At 34.6% G+C, this 27,118-nt stretch overlaps 1 long non-coding RNA gene across 2 annotated transcripts; it reads left to right on the top strand.

Annotated features, from left to right (window-relative positions):
* Positions 1-12,351: 12,351 nt before the first annotated feature.
* Positions 12,352-24,725, top strand: LOC149798183 (uncharacterized). 2 transcript variants are annotated; one of them, XR_016421597.1, is made up of 3 exons: positions 12,352-12,467; positions 13,306-13,532; positions 24,594-24,725. It is a non-coding gene; the product is annotated as an uncharacterized LOC149798183 (long non-coding RNA). The 2 variants fall into 2 exon arrangements; XR_016421596.1 differs by lacking the exon at positions 24,594-24,725 and adding an exon at positions 13,775-13,906.
* The last annotated feature ends 2,393 nt before the right edge of the window (positions 24,726-27,118 follow it).

Raw genomic sequence — 27,118 nt, 5'->3', positions numbered from 1 at the left:
GTTCTATCGGCATGCGGACAACATGGCCAGCCTATCGGAGTTGTGCCTTGCACAGCATGGTGTGGATACTTGTCATGTTGGCCTTAGTGAGCACCTCTGTGTTCGGTACCTTGTCCTGCCATTTGATTTTCAGTACTTTTCTCAGGGAGATCATATGGAAATGGTTCAGTTTTTTGACATGGCAGCTATACACAGTCCATGTCTCGCAAGCATAGAGGAGGGTGGGGAGAACAACCGCTACGTAGAATTTTAGTTTGGTGGCAAGCTTGATGCCTCTCCTATCCCAGACATTTGAGCGGACTCTGCCAAATGCTATGCTGTGAGAGGGTGCTGCCGAGGTATGTAAACCTGTCTACAATTTTGAGCTTTTGGCCATTGACAGTGATGGATGGTTCCAGGTAATCTTCTCCAGGAGCTGGCTGATGCAGAACCTCTGTCTTGCTGGTAGAATTGGTGAGTCCGAAGTTGATGCATGCTGTGGAGAAAAGGTCCATACTTTGTTTCATGCCTGCCTGCGTGCTGAAGTTGAGGGCACAATCATCTGCAACCAGCAGGTCGTGAATGTTCTCAACTTGGATTTTGGTTTTGGCTTGACGGTATTGGAGACCTACTCCAACATCGCTGTCCTTGAAATCATCCATCAACATTGCGGAGAACATGAGGCTGAAGAGAGCTAAGACGCATTGTTGTTTCACACCATTCGTAACTGCAAAGGGTTTGGAATAGTTGCCCTGGTCCTGGACTCTGGCAAGCATGCCATCATGAAACTGCCTCATCATATCAATGAAGACTTCTGGACATCCACATTTGGCCATGATCTTCCAAAGGCCTTGCCGGCTGACAGTGTAGAATGCCTTAGGCAGATCCACGAAGGTGGTGTATAGCTGGACATTTTGTTCAAGACACTTTTCTTGCATCTGCCTGTCAGCAAAGATCATGTCGATGGTGACTTTCTCCTTTCTGAAGCCACGCTGACTTTCTGGCAATAGGCCATGATCAATGTGTTCTGTGAGTCTGCTCAGCAGTAGCCTGGCGAGGACCTTTTCAGCGATGCAGAGTAGAGAGATTCCTCTATGGTTGTCGCAGGATTGGCGATTGCCTTTGAGTTAGCAAATGTGGATGATAGATGCGTCTTTAAATTCCTGGGGTATGAGCTTCTTCTTCCACATCCCACATAACATATCTTTTAGTCCTCCCACGACCTTAGACCCACCAGACTTCTAGATCTCAGCTGGGATGTAGTCTGCTCCCACTAGACAGGAGCTCAGTGGCCTTATGATTTCCAGCACTGTTGGAGATCACTGTTGGAAATGGTCGATTTCCACCTGGGGTAGACGGTTGATCGCTTCATCGTTGATGGAAGAGGGTCTGTTGAGGATACCATCAAAGTATTCTGCCCAGCGATCCAGTATATTCTCCTTCTCGGTTATGAGAGTGCTGCCATCGGAGCTCAAAAGTGGGGCTGTGCCTGATGTTACTGGGCCATAAACATCACGAGGAGCACTATAGAAATTATTCATGTCCTGTCTGTTGGCAAAGGACTGGATATCATCAGTCTTTCGGCTCAGGCATGTGTCCTGTATCTCGCGCAGTTTCTTCTGCACAGTTTGGCAAACTCTGCTGAAGGCATCATTTTTTTCAGCGGACTTGGGGTCGATGTTGTATGCACGATGGAGACGATGCTTCACCTCTAGCAGGGACTGTATTTCTACACAGTTCTATTTGAACAAGTCTTGTTACTTTCGCGCAGTGATGCCTATGTATTCAGATGCAATAGAATACACCAGATGTTTGAAGGCCGCCCAGCATTTATCTACGTCGCTGGTATCAGAGTCTGTGGTTTCTAGCTGGCTTGTCAGAGCTTCAGACAGCTTGCACGTTGAGTCGCTTTGGGACTTTAATTCCCTGTGGACGTCTGGGAGGCTGAATTCTAAGAATCATCTTGGAAATCAGTAGCCTGTGGTCTGTCCAGCAGTCAGCACCACACATGGCCTTGATCACGCTGACATCATACCTGTCATTCCTAAAGGCTAAGATGTAGGCGATATGCTGCCAATTCTAAGACAGTGTGTGCATCCAAGTTGTTTTATTACAGTTAGGCAGACAGAAGATGGTGTTTGTGATCAGGAAATCATGTTGCGCACATCCTCAAGAGCACATGTACATTGCCGTTGCAGTTGCCAAATCCATGTCTACCAATAACTCCCTTCCATGAGATATGGTTCGCGCCAGCTCTGGGGTTAACATCACCATGAACAATCAGCTTGACCGACATTACTACCGAAGCAATCAGAGCTTAATTTGCCATGAATCAACCTATGGCTACTCTAAAATGCAAAAACAGTTATAGTTGAGGAATACAGACCAGTTTATCATGTTTATCAGTTTTGTTCCAGACACCAGTGCATCACTCGATGAAGGGCTCTTGCATTCTTGATGTGCAATAAACATTTGCATATGTAATCCAGCTATGAAAATTAAATTGATGGAAGATAATTGGAACGAAACGACGGTGACAATAAAGCTCTCTATTGCTCACGCTGTTCATGGTTCAGGACTCATGGTCAAGTCAGATCTACATAGCAACGAATTGCAATCTATCTTTCATACTCTTCGACGCAATGGCGACGTTCCACCATTTTAGAGCATGGTTCAACATGACATGCAAATTACAGATTATAGATTTAATGAATAGGCTGTAAAATACAGTAACAAGCCAACAAGAGTCTCTCAATTTGTACTCAAGCGACAAAGTACTTCAAACCTCCCAGATAAACATATTGCCATAAATTAGAAAATTCGTTGTACGAGTGACCTGATTTTACCAGTACGAGCGGAGAGTCACGAAGGTTTGAACGTGGCAGAGTTCCAATTCACTTTTTCAGTACCGTTGCCATAAACAAGAATTCGGTACACGTTTCCTATGCCAAAAGGAGACTGAACAGTAGAGATGTGGTCCATGTCATTATCATTCGCCTGTTGGTTTCCTTTCACTGTATTTCTTCGTTGCATTTTCTAAATCGAAATATTGTCCACATAGCCATAAAATGCAAACTATTCATTTCACTCTGAACAAACTAGTACTAAACAATCTCATGTGTATTCAGTATTAAATAATATTCACCATACAATGATCTACATTCGAAACTGAAATTAAAAATCACAAAATAAAATTTTTCCAAAGGTAAAAAAGGGTATATTCTACATTTGTGTAATACAGGACGCGAAACGTCGTCTTTTCATGCACTACACCGCATTAACATTTAATATTTTCAGCATCTGAGACAGACGTACCAACATTCCAACATAAGGAGATTGTTGCCATTCAAGCAGAATATGAGTTCTATACATACATAATCATACATGTACATGAACTGGATAATTAAACAGTTTAAACAGGTCGTCTGGTCCACTGCAGTACGTCGCGGAATAAACACGTTTCGATAAATCACACCTAATATAAATTATGTCGGAATAAAAGTTGTTTCTAAATATTCATTACCATACATGCTACAGAATTTATAATTTAATATGAAATTGAATTAAACATTCCAGATGACAGATACACTGAAACTAGATGATGAATGATTATTCCGAGCAGTATTCATGGCTGGCTATAGAAAACATGAACACATGACATGTACTGACCGATGCCACGGTCTCGTGCGGCATAAATGAGTGTATGTAAACAAATAAGATACATGTAGACCTACTAATCGGATGTCGATTAGTAGAAGGCAAGTACCGAACTTGACAGTTTATTAACACACATGAAAAGAGTGTGTCAAACTTTGGAATATTGCATTTCAGAGGAACACGATTTATATTTCCCAAACTTACCTCTAATTGGTCAGGCCTATGAATAAATCCATTAGTAAATTGTGGAATAGATGATGTTCCCAATTTCAACAGAAGTCTTCAAAACATTAATCTTCTTGTCAAATTTAGACTTAAGTTACCTGATTTCTCAAACTTTACTCAAATTCAAATTTTGCCAACTCAAATAGTTTAATTTGAGATCTACGTGTAATTGTATATTCAGTTTATGTAGTCGAATTGCATATCTGGATTTGCTTTCATATACTTTCATGGTTACAATTGACAATTTACTGAGAGAACGAAAAGAGATGAAGGGAAATTAAATTAAATTCCATTTTATTATCAGCATGATGGAATATGTCAAATACTATCTTGAAGTCTTAGTGTGGCTTTTACAAGACCCTATTCAAAATCAACTGAGAAAATATAGTTCCTCCTACAGAAATGCTCTTTTCTTACAAAAACATAAATTGCCGGTTAACCATTCTTCATATTGAACAATGAATTTAAGCTAACTAAATTAAAAGCACAATTTATTCATCCCAAAACTTATATTTGGATGTATATATGTATGTATGAATGTATGCATGTATGTATGTATGTATGTATGTATGTATGTATGTATGTATGTATGTATGTATGTATGTATGTATGTATATATTTGTCTGTATGTATACATGTATGCATGTATGTATGTACATATGTATATATGTAAGTATGAGTTACTGACTGACTGACTTTCTTTATTTCCTCTTCAGAAGAGATTTCATTCAGTTAATTTTTCGTTAATACAGAAAAGATAGGAACATAGCTTGACATAAATGGACTTACAGTACACTAAATATCAACAAAAGTAAAGAAAACGCAATATCTAAACACATGAGTGAGAGAACTCATTGCAAACGAGATATATACGAAACATAGATTAAGAGAGGAAACTAAAGGAATTGGAATTATTTACATTCGACTGGAACGATTTAAATTGATTATCATGTTCTCTCTCACTTAGAACACCTGTAAATAATTTATAAGATTGAAATGAAATGTGTACATCTCCCTAATTTACTGAACAAGCATAATATCAAATATCGTTTTTAAGTTCATTTGTTCTTCTGTACATTGTGTCTATTCCATCAGCCAGCACACACATGAATGCCTGCCATGATTGATCATCCATAGAATCAAAGATGTCTACTCTCTTGCCCAAAAGGATATGAAGTAATGTGTCATTGTCCTGACATAAAAGCCAGTGCGAGTCTAGAATGTCTATTCCATCTATTATTTTTCAAACATAGTATTACGTTCGTAGTTTAGTATAGTAACATATGCTTCGCTCTGTCTGTAGTCAATCTCTTGCAGAGTTTACAGTTATATTCATTCTCTGTTGAAATTGAACACATAGTTAAATAGGCAATGTTAGCGAAAGTCCAAGTTTTATTAGGAAAACATTTACCAAGCTTCCAGACAGCAAGTGGTTGAAGATTAGTATGGACACTTGCATAATGTAAAAGTTCAGGTCTCATTTCAAGTTTAGATCTCCACAATGATTCTTCGCAGCAGTGAACTGCCGTTTCAATATTCCTCCTCCAGACTGGTTTCGGGACAGAATATAGGGTGTTCACGTATAGGTGGAAAAAAAACCCGCCAAGCTGGTATTTCAAAAGAACACGATATATATCTTTAACAAAACCAACGCTCTCGATCTAGTGTATCAGGAAGTCAAGAATTCTTCTGTTGAATATAATTTTATTGAAGAAACCTAATTTGATTTTATCTACATATCCCTCAACTGACTACAGTCCAAGACTGCTAATTGTTGTTTCTGTAGAAGAGCGCTGATTAAGACCTATAATTCTTCTTGCAGCTTTTCTTTGACATACTTCTAGATCATACACCAGTGACTGGCTCAAGTTGACCATAATTCGCATCCATATGTCATTGCAGTTAGTACTATTTTGACCATATTTTAGCACTATTAATTGGATTCATTCCATCCTTTCCAATGCCAGTCCCAACAAGGGAATAAAATACTGATCTTCCTTGATCACAAGCATTTTTCACTGCAGCAGTATTAGAAAGATCTGTGGAGAGAGTAACCCCAGCATAGGTTCTAGAAGAAACTATAGGAATCCTTTAATCTCCGGGCATGAACATAGATTTTTGTATGATTTTTGTCTTCGAAAATATGACAATAGTGCTTTTATCAGCATTGTACCGGAGTCTCCACTTCGATCCATAGTCATGCAGGTTGCGAAGTAAAACACACATACCATTAAATGATGAAGATTGCAAGGACGTGTCATCCGCTAATAAAACACAGGGGATACTTAAGGTACCAACTTGTATTCCAGACTTTGTTGACTCCAGCAAGGATATTAGGTTATTTATCATGACTAAGAATAGCGTTCTTCCTTGTCCTACCCCTTGATTGACTGAGTATGGTTTTGAATGATGCCCGTTGAGCCGAACAAGGGCCCTAACTTCTCGAAAAGAATTTCTAATCAATCTCCACAGTTTTCCTTTAACTCCGAGATAGAATAGCTTGTAAAAGAGACCATCATGCCATATCGTATTAAAGGCCTTTACATTGTCCAGGAATGCAGCATAAACTTTTGATTGACCTTCTAAATAATGGGAAATTCAGTCTTTTATAATAAAGACTGCAGTGATGACACTGCATTCGCTTCCAAATCCCTGTTGTAATGGGTGATCCTTTCACTAGAAAGAATTAGTCCTTTCCAACAATATTTATTCAAATACTTCTTCAAAAACGAGAACGTTTGAGATATCTCTACAGTTATTCATATCTAACCTGTCTTTCTCCCACCTTTAAAGATATGTATCACATTTACAGCTTTGAAGTAGTCAGGGTGCGTTTCCAAGGAAAATATGCTATTGTACACTTTGCACAAAATAGAACTAATCGATTGACAGGCAAAAATTAAATGCTCTGCATATATTTTATCATGTCCACATGATTTATTTTTCTTCAACTCTCTTACAGCGTCTTCAATGTCTTTCTATAATATGGTTCCACAAATATCGTTATCTGCTCCGTCATGAATATTTGAATCCACAATATTCTTCATTGTGTTTCTAATTTCAGCTGCACACGATTCGTTAAAATGAATATCTGGTATTTCAGTACCTAACATTTTAAAATTGTGACGTCATGCGTCACGAATCAAATCAGGGTCCCATATTATTTCTCCTTCCAACTTTTAGTTCAGAAATATCTTGTCTCTGTCTCTTTTTCTAAGATCTTACTATTCTGTAGAATTTCTCTACAGCCAGTTCTGCAGCATTTTCAAGCTCATTCAATTGTTCCTGTTCGTACTTGTCTTCTTTAATGTTTAATTCGCTTCTGTATTTTCTTTTCGCATTTTTATCTTCTGCAAATGTATGTATGTATGTATGTATGTATGTATGTATGTATGTATGTATGTATGTATCTATGTATGTATGTATGCATGTATCTGTGTATGTATCTATGTATGTATGTAAGTAAGTAAGTATGTATGTATGTATGTATGTATGTATGTATGTATGTATGTATATACGTATATATTTATATATGTATGCATGTATGTATGTTGTTTCTATGTATGTATGTATGTATGTATGTATGTATGTATGTATGTATGTATGAATATATGCATGGATGTATGTATGTATGTATGTATGTATGTATGTATGTATCTATGTATGTATGTATGTATGTAGGCATGTATATAAGTATGTATGTATATATGTATGTATATATGTATGTTAAAATGTACGCAAGAGCGCACGTACGAACGAACATTAAGTGGATGTATTCATGAATGTATGTATGTATCTATATATGTATGTATGCATGGATGTATGCATGCATGCATGTATCCATGCATCCATGTATGCATGAATGTATGTATATAAGTATGTATGTATGTATGCATCAATATGTGCATGTATTTGTATATATGTATGCATTTATGTATCTATGTATGTATGTACGTTTGTATGTATGTATCTATGTATGTATGTATATATCTATTTAGGCATGCATATAAGTATGTAAGTATGTATAAATATATATATATATATATATATATATATATATATATATATATATATATATATATATATATGCATGTCAAAATGCATGCAAGTGCGCACGTACGAACGAACATAAGTGGATGTATTCATGAATGTATGTATGTATGTATCCATGTATCTATGTATCGATGTATGCATGCATGAATCCATGCATCCATGTATGCATGTACGTGTGTATGTAAGTATGTATGTATGTATATATGTATGCATCTATGTATGTATGCATGTATCTATGTATCAATGTATATATATATCTATGTACCCACGCATGGATGTATGTATGTATGTATGTATGTATGTATGTGTGTGTATGTATGTATGTATGTATGTATGTATGTATGTATGTATGTATGTATGTATGAATGTGTTCATGTATTTGTATGTATGTATGTATATATGTATGTATCTATGTAGGTATGTATGTACGTATGCATGTATGCATGCATGCATGCATGTATGTATGTATGTATGTATGTATGTATGTAAGTGTACGTATCAATGTATGTACGTACGAACGTATGTGTGTATGTATGTAAATGTAGGTATGAATGTATGTACGTACGAACGTATGTATGTATGAATGTATGTATGTATCTTTGTATTTATGTTTCCAAATGTACAAAATGTCAATATTATTCTCATTTATATTATCTGCAATGTACATTAAAATATCTGCAATATATCTGCATTTCAATCTTTTTAAATAGATATAATCGAGAAAACATGTCTGACATAAAGGAGAGGTAGCTATATGCCTCTCTGGAAATGTCCACTTGCCTCATTCAGTCGTTTCCTGCAAAATCATTAGATGATAGAAGATAGTTATTGATTGTTTCTTTGCACAGCTGATCCATTATCACATAAGGAGCCAGGAAAGTGACAAATAATGACTCACTCTGTCACTATGCACTATCGAAACCCACGCATAAAACAGTGTATTTTATTAAAATTACATCCAAGGTTAAATGAACATTTCATTTCTAATTTGCCACACTGTATCAAAATATAGACGATAGATTAATTAGATTCGCTTTTACAAACACCACAAGAATTGTTGTAAAATATGCAAATTACTGTATTTGCCTACAGCAATCCATGTGAATATATTAAATGGTGGTAGACCTTTCATCACTGTTTTGTAAAATGATGACATTAATAAGTAATAGTATTCTTTACCATAAATCGTATTACCGAACAAAAAGTATTATAACCATCTTAATTCGAAATATTGTTATTCTCTGTTCCATTAGTGCTGGTATTATTAGACCCTAAGTAAATCTGGTTCCCATTTATGGCATCAGTTCCACACAGCAGTAGGAAAACAACATCCTCGATGTTTGCATTGTTAGATAGTTTCTTTGTTGGCGACCTGATGTAATTTGTAACTTTCATTTTATAAAATCTATACTGTCTATTATGTACATGCTATTTAACCAAAACACGAGAAGCATGTAACCGTGATATTAAATATTATCAAACCTACAAAATTCATTCTAATCCGATGATGTAAATTTGGAGTTTCCGTGGACGTATCATGTGCCATAAATGGCTGGTATGCATTTCTGATTTTCCTCGTCGTTACTTTTCTCACTTATATCTCTTTTGTTTGGTTGAATTCTAATGAACGTGAGCGATCATTGAAAGCCTCTAATTTAACTTTACATTAAATTTCTTCATCGATGGGTATGTCTATATCTAATGTCGTTTATTTTCAATTTCTTTCTTCAAACATTCCTGTATGAGTGGATTCGTTCTGTATGGATGCTGTTGAACAAGTGTACAATCTCCAATGTCAAAGTCTTCGTACAATTGTACGTGTTGGTGTGCAAACATTTGTTGTTCATATTCAAATAATAGCTGTTTGAGTTCACTCTTTTCTTGAAGTGGTGGATGTGAAAGTTTCTGATCCACATAAGAAGATTGTTTACACCAAGGTCACTGCAGTCAAATTTCATTCCATCACTTAAATCCTCACATGCACAACTAAATTAACTACGTGATTAACATATATTTCGTTATCAACATACTCTGGAGGGTTCTTGATAGAATTTAATTTAGTTACGTAGAGCCCGAAGAAGATTTTGAGGTATGGGCAGGAGATCTAGAATTCTAATACCAGGATGAAAACTCCTTTCTTTGTATCTTGGTCATACCTTAATTTCATTTTCAACCCTGTATACTGAAGATTAGCTCTTGTAACTTCACAAGCCTTTGACACCTTCTCATTGAAATCACTAACATAGGCAAGAAGATTAATTGTTAAAATTCTGTTGAAAAAAGCATCTCCTTTAATAACTTTAACTATCCACGTATAGTATGTCCAAGAACTAATTCGCAAGGTCTAAATTCTAACAACTCTTGAACTGATTGCGAAAATCTTCGTCCCAGTCTTTTCCGGTATCAAAACAATATCGCAGAATCATAGGTTCAAACTTTGACTAAATCTTTCTAAACCCTTTGGCTTTCAGAGTAATAAGAAGAAGTCATGAATTCATACATGCCTAATACCTGCATTACTGTGAAAACTCCAGATATAAAGTTTCATCCCTGATCAGTGCGAACGGATTTCGAAAGGCCAAATTGTGAGCAAAAAAGAAAATCTTTAACCGAAGTTTTCCTAAAGTTTTAGTTTTAATATTCTTAAAAGAATTGACTCCGGGACGTTCGTTAACGCAAATATGATCGTCGTCAAATATTGGTCCCTGACTTTGTCTTATGTAAGGGAACGATACAATCTACCACAATTTTAATAAATGGTTCGTCAAATGCAGGAATAGATTGCAAGTGAGCCTTGCGTATCTTCTGAGTTTTCCTATCTTTTGACAACTGTGACAATATCTAAGTTAATTTCAAATATTACATTTAATTTTCCACTAATAAAAATGATTCAATATCTTGTTAAAAGTCGTATGCACCCGAAAATGACGAGCCAAAGGAATTTCATGAACTAGACTAAGAATTCCCAGAGTACATATGACTTTGATACAATAACGTGCCAGCTCATTGACCACTTGTCATAAGTGGATATCTCAAATGATCTCCAAGTCTTCCTAAGTATCCCATCAAAGTAATCATATTCTCTGGCAAACTGGAGCAATCCGTCCTTTTTCAACAACTTTAACTCATTCTGGGTAGGATATATAATAAAGTTCTCTACTTTAAATAACACTCTGAAGACCTTTTGATTTCATTTCTATGTGAAATTAAAATTACTGCGACTTCGAAACTTTCGAAGTAACGTTTTCTGATATATTTAGAGAAAATTGTATCAGGGAAGAGAACCCATTATCTAGTAGGACTCGACGATATTAAAATAAGTAACAGATAAGAACGAAAACTAACAACGTTTGTTTAATTCATCAAATAATTTATTTGCCTAGAATACGAAGGGAAAATTGAAAACCGAATTGTGAATTAAATCCCAAATAGTCCTTAACTTTTTATCACAAGTTCACATATATGAAGTCCCAATATAATTCCAGTTGTATTCCGAATAGGTTCCAATATGGAATATGCTGACGTACATGTAATCTCAAACGCACTGATATGTCAATGACTTTCGAGTGTGGCGATGTCCTGAGAGTTTTATGTGTCCTAATAAAATAATCCCAAATCTCCAAGTCTGAATTCACCATAATTATAAATCAATGTCCTGAAACAAGAATATTATTGACGAGCACATTGAATTTCCAGTAAATAATAATTTAAATAAATTAATCCAACCAAATAAAAAGCTGAAAACAACAGAAAGAATAATTCTGCTTTATATGTTAAGGAAAGAATGAGTCATTTTTACATAAACAAGTTTGTATACGCCTCTCTTTAATCTAGGTTCCGATTACTATTTTTCTATAATACTCTGCCACTTAATAGAATTTTTCATTCTAGTAGATTCTAAGGTCAAAGTCAAGACTGTATCTTTCAACCCAAATTGTAGGACAAATGTTTAATTTTATAAGGAACTGACTATTCGATCCACAATCATAGAGACAATTTTAACATTTATTGTGTTCTTTATAAAATAAATGTCACTAGTTAGGAAGGCTATAATTTTGGTTTTGGACAATGTCAAGTACAAAATATAGACATGAATAACATACAAATATTAGACGGGAAGAAATAATATGAAAAAGAATACGTAACAAATAAAGCCATGGTGACTCTGTATGGAAAATAGTAACAATATCATGAAGTTATATAGATAAAATTTGGGACTGTACCAAGGTATTTTTCTACATCTTCCTATCCTTGTATATGTTTTAGAAATTATTACTCGGAAGGCAGACACAATTTGAATTCTCCAATTTATCATCTTTCAAAATGTTTGATCAGTTTACAAAATGGACAATTTTGCAATAGCGCATTAGCATTAATTTACATCTTTAATTCCTTCTCAATCATTCATCATGCACAATTAATTCTGACATCGTGGATGAAAAAACCCGGAGTATAGATATAAATTGACCATCGATTAAACAAGCCATCACAGCGGCTGCCAATCAGGAGACTTCTTCATTTAGAGCTTCAGTGCCTTGCTACCACACTTACAGGTAAGTAATTTTATTCTGCATGTTAATTAATGTTCATGATAAAAACATACTAATTAATACTGATCAATATACTCCAATAAGTTTACTTTCTAAACAACTGTATTATTTTGTTATGTGCTCACATGAATGATTACATCATTACATGAGTTTTCGTATATGTGAAAAATGAAAACTCTCTTGCATCCCCATATTTTAAAATAGGTTCCTTGTCCAAAAATGGAATCAAAAAATCGATAGCCACACAGATTTATTATAATTTTCTAATCGCCTCTATAGCGTATTTTATTCAAGAATGATCAGTTGTGTCCCTGTCATCACGTTTCCTAAGCGGACTCTGGAAAAACAATATTAATGAAATCCGTGCCCTGTATGTCAAACAAACTTCACAAGATCACAAATTCAAAATCTGACGTATTCACAATATTTAACTTGGGCATTTGGATATGCTAAAATGACATGTTTCAAATGACTATATTTATATTGTGGCAACGGAAATATTACCTCCATATTTATTAATGTTATGTATATTAGATTTTCTAAATATATTCATTGTGTAGGTGCAACATCAATTGAATAATCTGTCATAACAAACACATGCACTACCTAAAAGACCTATGACAATCAATGTCATAATATAAAATATAATTAAGAGGTTCGGGGCGGATCAGAGGCGTACGTGGGCCATCTGATTTTACTGCGTTGCACAAATTTAGGTTTGCTTTTAAGGAATATAGATTGTTCTGTACCTCCAAATTAATATTTATTCGTTATTACACGTTCTTCGGTGTTCATATCCCTAATTATGATTATCTTCTGTGCTATTTATTTTGTTGTGCAGACGAGAATGAAGGCTGTACTAGTTCTTCTTGCTTGCATGGTTTGTGCCATCGCAGCCATCCCGAAAAAAGGTTACGGCGGCTACAGTGGAATTGGAGGTTATGGTGGATATGGTGGATACAGTGGTGGAATTCCCTGGGGATACAGCGGTGGATATGGTGGATATTACGGGCCTTGGGGAGGATTCGGTGCTTGGCGTGGATTCCCTCACATTAAACACCCTGTGAAGTAAGAATTTGTACTCTCCATCTTAAACAGTTATATATTAGAGAATTAAGATACAGTCCTTCTTCAATATTAAGTTCTCCACCACAATCTCCTCATACTCATTGTACATCTAAATCTTACAATTCGAAGTACTCACATTATCGCCTTTCTCCCTTCATATAATTATTAGCATAAACATAATGTTTTGCTTTTACCAATATATCCAGGACATATTCACTTGATTCTTCTTTCGTATTTTACAGATATTAAGAAGAACATCCATAAATGAAGGCTGGGCCAGAATCGACAAAAATAAGGCACCTCTCTTTGGAATATTGTAATGTTGGAATTAATAACTTGGACAACAATAAATTGCATTGTTCAAAAACATCAAATAGTTGTTTCTATCATGATAGTGTCTCTATTCAACAAAATTCAATTTCTCTCTCTCCCAAACATTCTCACGCATATTCGAACCGTTTTGGTAGTCATCACCGCGTCCTTCGGATCTAGTTTTCTTTAAAATACAATAGCATTCAGCAGTATGTTTCATATTCATTATGTAAAGTAGTTATCATCTAACATATATAAGTATTTATGAGCTGGATGTGTCCAACAATGTCTTAGATGGTTTTCGAAAACATCTGAATAAACCTTTTCTATCCTGATATTGATAGATTTTCAAAGTGTATTTGAAGATCATGCAATGTCCCAAAATCCATATGTAAGAAGCATCCAACAACGACAACAATTTTATCTGCAGTTTCATAATAGGCTGAACTGTTTGAACTGCGTATGAGATACTGAAATTGCATTATTAGACTGCAGTTTAAAAGAATATTGTCGCATAATTGTCCGCCAAAAACAAACTTTCTGTACATGATAAAAGAACAAATCAATGTCTCCTGTCCGGTAACAGATCGACAAATATGATCCTTTAATATTGACTCAATATATAATTTAAAAAGCATAATGCAGACCACAAGTTTCTTGAATATTGAGTTATGTCGGCTAAACGCGGTGAATATTAGTTGTATATATCACCCATCACCCAACATATACTCTGCAATAACTGTAAAACAAGTTTGGAATTCGAATCCTAATTAAGCTACGGGGCAACAATCTAAAAGACTACAAAGTTTTGGCAATATCATCATGACACGTGATATAGTTTTGCAAAGTGATAGAGACAATGCGCAAATCGTGTTCACTATTATTACATCATAGCCACTGCTTAGAAGCATGGTAGTTCGCTCAACTAAACCTGACCCATCTGTTCAGACTCTCTATTTTAGAGTCGAATAAGTTCCCTTTGTATCCCTGTCATGTAAATGATGTAGTTGCCATTTTAGAGTTTTAAAACTGGGAACTAATTCGGATATTCCCATTAGACGAAGATGTACCAATAGCGGAAGCAACTCCAAAGGCCTAAATTTGAAAATAGTAATGCAAATAAAACAACAAATTCTAAAAGGTAATAAACAAGATTAACATACTGTAAAATACGTACACAATAGAAACCTTGCTATCCCGCTCAGAAAATCAATAGGAAGACGAGGTCTCAAAGATCAATGAAATCATTTATTTACATGTGATAAAGACACCTAACAAGATAATGCTATCCGATAATGAGGCTGAAAATAATCCTAATTTGTCCAATACAACTTATAAACCGGTAACCAAAACAAAAATGACCTTATCGATAGAAGAGTGGACTTTGCTTTCAGATCTACACAGCTCGACCGAAAATTAAATACATTAAAACAATCAACTCAACTGGTCTCCTTTTATAGTTTTGAAAAATACCCGACTCACAATAATCTGTGTTATTTGGGGGAAACAAGAAGTCTTCCTGCAGGAATAGTGTTTATTCTGATATTGAAATTTCTAGTGAGTATTAATCAATCGTGACCAAAAAGTGCCCTAAGCATACACACAAGTCACCCTCTAATCCAAACAACGCCATGAAATAAAGGCATCGACTAGAATAGAGAACGTGTGTATTAGAGTCTATAATACAAGTTTTACGCAGATGAATACAATTACATTATTAGGCAATACTAATAACGGTAGCCCCAGAGATTTTAGAAATATCACTATAGTGATATAGTAATCCAGATAAAAACTGCAATACACTGATGTATGCAAACGGATCCATTAAACTATATAAACTTCACAAACCAATTTCGTTCATTCTACTCATCAGGAATGTCTATTTCGGTAGGCTGAAATTTTTAAGATTGTTTCAAAAGGTATAACACGTAATATAAACATAGGTATACTATTTCAAGATGGGAAAATGAACAGGTTTTTATTCTCTTACATTCAATATTTTATACGATATACTTCAATCTTTTAAAGGCAAAACATTGTATATGAAAACTATTGATATTAGCAGTAACAAAATCCGATTTAGAAGCATATCAAGGGAATTCCTGAATTATATTATGAAACATCATTTTCGGAAGAATCAACACTTTCATCATAAGAAATAGTTGATTAGAAGTTTCGAAGAAATTATAAGTCCACTTATAATTAAGGAAAAACAACTTCACATTCCATGAAATATACTTTGAATGAAATTCAAACTTATAAAGTCTTTCTACTTTATGGTGTTTCATTTAGTAAAATATTAGTTGCGCAGGTAACTCCCACATATTTACATTTATACCGCATTAAATAAAATGGTATTCCGAAGACTGTATCGTCTTATTTATCATAGGTAAAATATTTCTCCATCCAGCTTGTGACATTCTTAATCAAAAGGTAATCAAGTGTTCTGTCTTTCTCTAGTTCACTCTCAGATCTGAAACTTACAGTCTATCTTAATATATGTTTGCTTCTGATCAACTTTTAGAGTTCAAACATTCATTCTATCTTAAAGATGTTCGTCCATCGGTGTCGATGAGGATAATTTCATGTCATCGAGTCACTGGGTGTTTGTCCGGAGATGGCTGATCAGTCCGGTCCGGGCCCGGAAGAGCCTGTTGCAGTAGGGACATGGATGTACAGGATGCTCACCGGGAGTTGCGTAACTGCTGTTCCTAGATTTGCGCAGATCACGTTTTTCAGCTGCGTCCGCCAGTCTTTTCTGCTCCAAGTATGCCGCACCAGTATTCACTTGACTGCGCCAAGCAGATCGGTTAGCAGCGACACTCTCCCAGCTGTCAGCATCAATGCCTAGGTTCTTCAGCGAAGCCTTTAGGGTGTTCTTTTACCTCTTTTTTTAGACCACCGTGAGATCTCTTGCCTTGGTGTCCTCTCCATAGAAGACCTTCTTTGGTAAGCGTTCTATCGGCATGCGGACAACATGGCCAGCCTATCGGAGTTGTGCCTTGCACAGCATGGTGTGGATACTTGTCATGCTGGCCTTAGTGAGCACCTCTGTGTTCGGTACCTTGTCCTGCCATCTGATTTTCAGTACTTTTCTCAGGGAGATCATATGGAAATGGTTCAGTTTTTGACATGGCAGCTATACACAGTCCATAGAGGAGGGTGGGGAGAACAACCGCTACGTAGAATTTTAGTTTGGTGGCAAGCTTGATGCCTCTCCTATCCCAGACATTTGAGCGGACTCTGCCAAATGCTATGCTGTGAGAGGGTGCTGCCGAGGTATGTAAACCTGTCTACATTTTTGAGCTTTTGGCCATTGACAGTGATGGATGGTTCCAGGTAATCTTCTCCAGGAGCTGGCTGATGCAGAATCTCTGTCTTGCTGGTAGAATTGGTGAGTCCGAAGTTGATGCACGTTGATGCAATCTATCTTTCATACTCTTCGACGCAATAGGAACGTTCCATCATTTTAGAGCATGGTTCAACATAACATGCAAATTACAGATTATAGATTTAATGAATAGGCTGTAAAATACAGTAACAAGCCAACAAGAATCTCTCAATTTGTACTCAAGCGACAAAGTACTTCAAACCTCCCAGATAAACGTATTGCCATAAATTTGATAATTCGTTGTACGAGTGATCTGATTTCACCAGTACGAGCGGAGAGTCACGAAGGTTTGAAAGGGGCATAGTTCCAATTCACTTTCTGAGCACTGTTGCCATAAACAATAATTCGGTACAAGTTTCCTACACCAAAAGGAGACTGAACAGTAGAAATGTGGCCCATGCCCCTATCATTTGCTTCTTGGTTTCCTTTCACTGAGTTTCTTCGTTGCATTTTCTAAATAGAAATGTTATCAACATAGCATGAAAATGCAAACTATTCATTTCATTCAGAACATATTTCCTACAAACAATCCCATTTGTCTTCAGTATTAACTAATATTCACGATACAATGATTTACATTCGAAACTGCAATTCAAAATCGCAAAATAAGATTTTTCCAAAGATTTAAAATGGTATATGCTACATTGGTGTAATATAAGACGCGAAACGTCATCTTTCAAGCACTGCACCGCATTAACACTTACTATTTTCTGCATCTGGGACAGACGTAGCAACTTTCCAACATAAGGGGATTGTTGACATTTAAGCAAAATATGAGTTATTTCGATGCATAATCATGCATGTACTTGAACTGCATAATTAAACAGTTTGAACAGGTCTTCTGGTCCACTGCAGTACGTCACGGAATAAACACGTTTTGATAAATCATACCTATTATAAATTATGTCGGGAAATCAGTTCTTTCTAAATATGCATTACCATACATGCTACAGAATTTATAATTTAATATGTAATTGAATTAAAAATTCCAGATGACAGAGAGACTGAAACTAGATGATGAATGCTTATTCCGAAGATATATCATGGCTGGCCATAGCAAAACATGAAGACATGACATATACTGACCGCTGCCACTGTCTCTTGCGGCGTAACAGAGTCTTCAAAACATTAATCTTCTTGTCAAATCTAGTCTTAAGTTATCAAATTTCTCAAATTTAACTAAACTTCAAATTCTGCCCAATCAAATATTTGATTCTAGATGTACGGTAATTGCATGTTCAGTTTATGTAGTTGAAATACATATCTTGCATTCCTTTCATATACTTTAATGGCTACAATTGACAATATACTGAGAATAAGAATAGAAATGAAGAGAAATTAAATTAAATTAAATTTCATACCTCAGATACACGCAACGACCTTCCAGCAGGATGGAATATGTCAAATACAATCTTGTAGTCTGATCTTTGCTGTTACATGACCCTATTCACAATCAACCCATAAAATATATTTTGTCCTTAAAGACAAGCACTTTTCTGAGGAAATCGTAAATTACCGGTTAAAGATTCTTCATACTAAAATCTGAATTACAGCTAACTAAAACAAAAACACCATATATTGATCCCGTAAAATATCTATGAGTATATTTGTATTCATCAATGTATGTATGTATGTATGTATGTATGTATAAATGTATGAATGTATGTATGTATCTATATATGTATGTATATATGTATGTATGTATGTATATATGTATGTATGTATTAATGTATGCATGTATGTATGTATGTATATATGTATATATGTATGTAAGCATGTATGTATGTATGTATGTAGGTATGTATGTATGTAAAAATATATGTACGTATGTATGAATGGATGGAGAGATGGATGGATGGATGGAAGAATATATTTGTATTCAGGAATGTATGTATGTATATATCTATGTATGTATGTGTGTATGAATGTATGTATGTATGTATCTATGTATGTATGTATCTATCCACGGATGTATGTATGCATATATGTATGTATGTATGTATGTATGTATGTATGTATGCATATATGTATGAATGTATTTATGTATGTATGTATGTATGCATGTAAATATGTATGTAAGTATGTATGTATGTATGTATGTATGTATGTATGTATGTATGTTTGTATGTATGTATAAATGCATGCATGCATGCATGGAGGCATGTATGTATGTATGTATGTATGTATGATGGTAGGTATTATGTGTAGGTATCAATGTATGTACGTACGAACGTATGTATGTATGTATGTTTGTAAATGTAGGAATCAATGTATGTACGTACGAACGTATGTATTATGAATGTATGTATGTATCTTTGTATTTATGTATCCAAATGTACAAAATGTCAATATTATTATCATTTATATTATCTGCAATATATCTACATTTCAATTTTTTAAATAGATATAATCGAGAAAACATATCTGACATAAAGCAAAGGAAGCTATATGCCTCTCTGGTAATGTCCACTTCCGTCATTCAGTCGTTTCCTGCAAAATCATTAGATGATAGAAGATAGTTATTGATTGTTTGGTTAAATGAACATTTCATTTCTAATTTGCCACACTGTATCAAAATATAGACGATAGATTAATTAGATTCGCTTTTACAAACACCTCAAGAATTGTTCTAAAATATGCAAATTACTGTATTTGCCTACAGCAATCCATGTGAACATATTAAATGGTGGTAGACCTTTCATCACTGTTTTGTAAAATGATGACATTAATAAGTTATAGTATTCTTTACCATAAATCGTATTAACGAACAAAAAGTATTATAACCATCGTAATTCGAAATATTGTTATTCTCTGTTCCATTAGTGCTGGTATTATTAGACCATAAGTAAATCTGGTTCCCATTTATGGCATCAGTTCCACACACCAGTAGGAAAACAACATCCTCGATGTTTGCATAGTTACATTAATTTCTTTGTTGGCGACCTGATGTAATTTGTAACTTTCATTTTATAAAATCTGTACTGTCTATTATGTACATGTTATTTAACCAAAACGCGAGAAGCATGTAACCGTGATATTAAATATTATCAAACCTACAAAATTCATTGTAATCCGTTGCTGTAAATTTGGAATTACGGTGGACGTATCATGTGCCATAAATGGCTGGTATGCATTTCTGATTTTCCTCGTCGTTACTTTTCTCACTTATATCTCTTTTGTTTGGTTGAATTCTAATGAACGTGAGCGATCATTGAAAGCCTCTAATTTAACTTTACATTAAATTTTTCATCGATGGGTATGTCTATATCTAATGTCGTTTATTTTCAATTTCTTTCTTCAAACATTCCTGTATGAGTGGATTCATTCTGTATGAATGCTGTTGAACAAGTGTACAATCTCCAATGTCAAAGTCTTCGTACAATTGTACGTGTTGGTGTGCAAACATTTGTTGTTCATATTCAAATAATAGCTGTTTGAGTTCACTCTTTTCTTGAAGTGGTGGATGTGAAAGTTTCTGATCCACATAAGAAGATTGTTTACACCAAGGTCACTGCAGTCAAATTTCATTCCATCACTTAAATCCTCACATGCACAACTAAATTAACTGCGTGATTAACATATATTTCGTTATCAACATACTCTGGAGGGTTCTTGATAGAATTTAATTTAGTTACGTAGAGCCCGAAGAAGATTTTGAGGTATGGGCAGGAGATATAGAATTATAATACCAGGATGAAAACTCCTTTCTTTGTATCTTGGTCATACCTTAATTTCATTTTTCACCCAGTATACTGAAGATTAGCTCTTGTAACTTCACAAGCCTTTGACACCTTCTCATTGAAATCACTAACATAGGCATGAAGATTAATTGTTAAAGTTCTGTTGAAAAAAGCATCTCCTTTAATAACTTCAATTATCCACGAATAGTATGTCCAAGAACTAATTGGCAAGGTCTAAATTCTAACAACTCTTGAACTGATTGCCTAACTGCAAATGACAATAAATGAAAATCTTCGTCCCAATCTTTTCCGGTATCAAAACAATATCGCAGAATCATAGGTTCAAACTTTGATTAAATCTTTCTAAACCCTTTGGCTTTCAGAGTAATAAGAAGTCATGAATTCATACATGCCTAATACCTGCATTACTGTGAAAACTCCAGATATAAAGTTTCATCCCTGATCAGTGCGAACGGATTTCGAAAGGCCAAATTGTGAGCAAAAAAGAAAATCTTTAACTGAAGTTTTCCTAAAGTTTTAGTTTTAATATTCTTAAAAGAATTGACTCCGGGACGTTCGTTAATGCAAATATGATCGTCGTCAAATATTGGTCCCTGACTTTGTCTTAGGTAAGGGAACGACACAGTCTACCACAATTTTAATAAATGGTTCGACAAATGCAGGAATAGATTGCAAGTGAGCCTTGGGTATCTTCTGAGTTTTCCTATCTTTTGACAACTGTGACAATATCTAAGTTAATTTCAAATATTACATTTAATTTTCCACTAATAAAAATGATTCAATATCTTGTTGAAAGTCGTATGCACCCGAAAATGACGAGCCAAAGGAGTTTCATGGACTAGACTAAGAATTCCCTGAGTACATATGACTTAGATACAATAACGTGCCAGCTCATTGACCACTTGTCATAAGTGGGTATCTCAAATGATCTCCAAGTCTTCCTAAGTATCCCATCAAAGTAATCATATTCTATGGCAAACTGGAGCAATCCGTTCTTTTTCAACAACTTTAACTCGTTCTGGGTAGGATATATAATAAAGTTCTCTACTTTAAATAACACTCTGAAGACCTTTTGATTTCATTTCTATGTGAAATTAAAATTACTGCGACTTCGAAACTTTCGAAGTAACGTTTTCTGATATATTTAGAGAAAATTGTATCAGGGAAGAGAATCCATTATCTAGTAGGACTCGACAATATTAAAATAAGTAACAGATAAGAACGAAAACTAACAACCTTTGATCAATTCATCAAATAATTTATTTGCCTAGAATACGAAGGGAAAATTGAAAACCGAATTGTGAATTAAATCCCAAATACTCCATAACTTTTTATCACAAGTTCACATATATGAAGTCCCAATATAATTCCAGTTGTATTCCGAATAGGTTCCAATATGGAATATGCTGACGTACATGTAATCTCAAACGCACTGATATGTCAATGACTTTCGAGTGTGGCGATGTCCTGAGAGTTTTATGTGTCCTAATAAAATAATCCCAAATCTCCAAGTCTGAATTCACCATAATTATAAATCAATGTCCTGAAACAAGAATATTATTGACGAGCACATTGAATTTCCAGTAAATAATAATTTAAATAAATTAATCCAACCAAATAAAAAGCTGAAAACAACAGAAAGAATAATTCTGCTTTATATGTTAAGGAAAGAATGAGTCATTTTTACATAAACAAGTTTGTATACGCCTCTCTTTAATCTAGGTTCCGATTACTATTTTTCTATAATACTCTGCCACTTAATAGAATTTTTCATTCTAGTAGATTCTAAGGTCAAAGTCAAGACTGTATCTTTCAACCCAAATTGCAGGACAAATGTTTAATTTCATAAGGAACTGACTATTCGATCCACAATCATAGAGACAATTTTAACATTTATTATGTTCTTTATAAAATAAATGTCACTAGTTAGGAAGGCTATAATTTTGGTTTTGGACAATGTCAAGTACAAAATATAGACATGAATAACATACAAATATTAGAAAGGGAAGAGATAATATGAAAAAGTATACGTAACAAATAAAGCCATGGTGACTCTGTATGGAAATTAGTAACCATATCATGAAGTTATATAGATAAAATTCGGGACTGTACCAAGGTATTTTTCAACATCTTCCTATCCTTGTATATGTTTTAGAAATTATTACTCGGAAGACAGACAAAATTTGAATTCTCCAATTTATCATCTTTCAAAATGTTTGATCAGTTTACAAAATGGACAATTTTGCAATAGCGCATTAGCATTAATTTACATCTTTAATTCCTTCTCAATCATTCATCATGCACAATTAATTCTGACATCGTGGATGAAAAAACCCGGAGTATAGGTATAAATTGACCATCGATTAAACAAGCCATCACAGCGGCTGCCAATCCGGAGACGTCTTCATTTAGAGCTTCAGTGCCTTACTACCACACTTACAGGTAAGTAATTTTATTCTGCATGTTAATTAATGTTCATGATAAAAACATACTAATTAATACTGATCAATATACTCCAATAAGTTTACTTTCTAAACAACTGTATTATTTTGTTATGTGCTCACATGAATGATTACATCATTACATGAGTTTTAGTATATGTGAAAAATGAAAACTCTCTTGCATCCCCATATTTTAAAATAGGTTCCTTGTCTAAAAATGGAATCAAAAAATCGATAGCCATACAGATTTATTTTAATTTTCTAATCGCCTCTATAGCGTATTTTATTCAAAAATGACCAGTTGTGTCCGTGTCACCACGTTTCCTAAGCGGACTATGGAAAAACAATATTAATGAAATCCGTGCCCTGTATGTCAAACAAACTTCACAAGATCACAAATTCAGAATCTGACGTATTCACAATATTTAACTTGGGCATTTGGATATGCTAAAATGACATGTTTCAAATGACTATATTTATATTGTGGCAACGGAAATATTACCTCCATATTTATTAATGTTATGTATATCAGATTTTCTAAATATATTCATTGTGTAGGTGCAACATCAATTGAATAATCTGTCATAACAAACACATGCACTACCTAAAAGACCTATGACAATAAATGTCATAATATAAAATATAATTAAGAGGTTCGGGGCGGATCAGAGGCGTACGTGGGCCATCTGATTTTACAGCGTTGCACAAATTTAGGTTTGCTTTTAATGAATATAGATTGTTCTGTACCTCAAAATTAATATTTATTCGTTATTACACGTTCTTCGGTGTTCATATCCCTAATTATGATTATCTTCTGTGCTATTTATTTTGTTGTGCAGACGAGAATGAAGGCTGTACTAGTTCTTCTTGCTTGCATGGTTTGTGCCATCGCAGCCATCCCGAAAAAAGGTTACGGCGGCTACAGTGGAATTGGAGGTTATGGTGGATATGGTGGATACAGTGGTGGAATTCCCTGGGGATACAGCGGTGGATATGGTGGATATTTCGGGCCTTGGAAAATTAAGATACAGTGCTTCTTCAATATTAAGTTCTCCACCACAATCTCCTCATACTCATTGTACATCTAAATCCTACAATTCGAAGTACTCACATTATCGCCTTTCTCCCTTCATATAATTATTAGCATAAACATAATGTTTGCTTTTACCAATACATCCAGGACATATTCACTTGATTCTTCTTTCGTATTTTACAGATATTAAGAAGAACATCCATAAATGAAGGCTGGGCCAGAATCGACAAAAATAAGGCACCTCTCTTTGGAATATTGTAATGCTGGAATTAATATCTTCGACAACAATAAATTGCATTGTTCAAAAAAATCAAATAGTTGTTTCTATCATGATAGTGTCTCTATTCAACAAAATTCAATTTCTCTCTCTCCCAAACATTCTCACGCATATTCGAACCGTTTTGGTAGTCATCACATCGTCCTTCGCATCTAGTTTTCTTTAAAATACAATAGCATTCAGCAGTATGTTTCATATTCATTATGTAAAGTAGTTATCATCTAACATATATAAGTATTTATGAGCTGGATGTGTCCAACATTATCTTAGATGGTCTTCGAAAACATCTGCATAAATTTTTTCTATCCTGATATTGATAGATTTTCAAAGTGTATTTGAAGATCATGCAATGTCCCAAAATCCATATGTAAGAAGCATCCAACAACGACAACAATTTTATCTGCAGTTTCATAATAGGCTGAACTGTTTGAACTGCGTATGAGATACTGAAATTGCATTATTAGACTGCAGTTTAAAAGAATATTGTCGCATAATTGACGCCAAAAACATGATAAAAGAACAAATCAATGTCTCCTGTCCGGTAACAGATCGACAAATATGATCCTTTAATATTCACTCAATATGTATTTTAAAAAGCATAATGCAGACCACAAGTTTCTTGAATATTGAGTTATGTCGGCTAAACGCGGTGAATATTAGTTGTATATATTACCCATCACCCAATATATACTCTGCAATAACTGTAAAACAAGTTTGGAAATCGAATCCTAATTAGCCTACGGGGCAACAAACTAAAAGGCTACAAAGTTTTGGCAATATCATCATGACACGTGATATAGTTTTGCAAAGTGATAGAGACAATGCGCAAATCGTGTTCACTATCATTACATCATAGCTACTGCTTAGAAGCATGGTAGTTCGCTCAACTAAACCTGACCCATCTGTTCAGACCCTCTATTTTAGAGTCGAATAAGTTCCCTTTGTATCCCTGTCATGTAAATGACGTAGTTGCCATTTTAGAGTTTTAAAACTGGGAACTAATTCGGATATTCCCATTAGACGAAGATGTACCAATAGCAGAAGCAACTCCAAAGGCCTAAATTTGAAAATAGTAATGCAAATAAAACAACAAATTCTGAAAGGTAATAAACAAGATTAACATACTGTAAAATACGTACACCAGAGAAACCTTGCTATCCCGCTCAGAAAATCAATAGGAAGACGAGGTCTCAAAGATCAATGAAATCATTTATTTACATGTGATGAAGACACCTAACAAGATAATGTTATCCGATAATGAGGATGAAAATAATCCTAATTTGTCCAATACAACTTAAAAATCGGTAACCAAAACAAAAATGACCTTATCGATAGAAGAGTGGACTTTGCTTTCAGATCTACACAGCTCGACCGAAAATTAAATACATTAAAACAATCAACTCAACTGGTCTCCTTTTATAGTTTTGAAAAATACCCGACTCACAATAATCTGTGTTATTTGGGGGAAACAAGAAGTCTTCCTGCAGGAATAGTGTTTATTCTGATATTGAAATTTCTAGTGAGTATTAATCAATCGTGACCAAAAAGTGCCCTAAGCATACACACAAGTCACCCTCTAATCCAAACAACGCCATGAAATAAAGGCATCGACTAGAATAGAGAACGTGTGTATTAGAGTCTATAATACAAGTTTTACGCAGATGAATACAATTACATTATTAGGCAATACTAATAACGGTAGCCCCAGAGATTTTAGAAATATCACTATAGTGATATAGTAATCCAGATAAAAACTGCAATACACTGATGTATGCAAACGGATCCATTAAACTATATAAACTTCACAAACCAATTTCGTTCATTCTACTCATCAGGAATGTCTATTTCGGTAGGCTGAAATTTTTAAGATTGTTTCAAAAGGTATAACACGTAATATAAACATAGGTATACTATTTCAAGATGGGAAAATGAACAGGTTTTTATTCTCTTACATTCAATATTTTATACGATATACTTCAATCTTTTAAAGGCAAAACATTGTATATGAAAACTATTGATATTAGCAGTAACAAAATCCGATTTAGAAGCATATCAAGGGAATTCCTGAATTATATTATGAAACATCATTTTCGGAAGAATCAACACTTTCATCATAAGAAATAGTTGATTAGAAGTTTCGAAGAAATTATAAGTCCACTTATAATTAAGGAAAAACAACTTCACATTCCATGAAATATACTTTGAATGAAATTCAAACTTATAAAGTCTTTCTACTTTATGGTGTTTCATTTAGTAAAATATTAGTTGCGCAGGTAACTCCCACATATTTACATTTATACCGCATTAAATAAAATGGTATTCCGAAGACTGTATCGTCTTATTTATCATAGGTAAAATATTTCTCCATCCAGCTTGTGACATTCTTAATCAAAAGGTAATCAAGTGTTCTGTCTTTCTCTAGTTCACTCTC

This window comes from Sinohyriopsis cumingii, chromosome 6 (genome assembly GCF_028554795.1).
Source record: "Sinohyriopsis cumingii isolate HCF-2022 chromosome 6, ASM2855479v2, whole genome shotgun sequence".
NCBI classification, from domain to species: domain Eukaryota; kingdom Metazoa; phylum Mollusca; class Bivalvia; order Unionida; family Unionidae; genus Sinohyriopsis; species Sinohyriopsis cumingii.
This window is presented reverse-complemented; position numbering and strand designations above follow the sequence as displayed.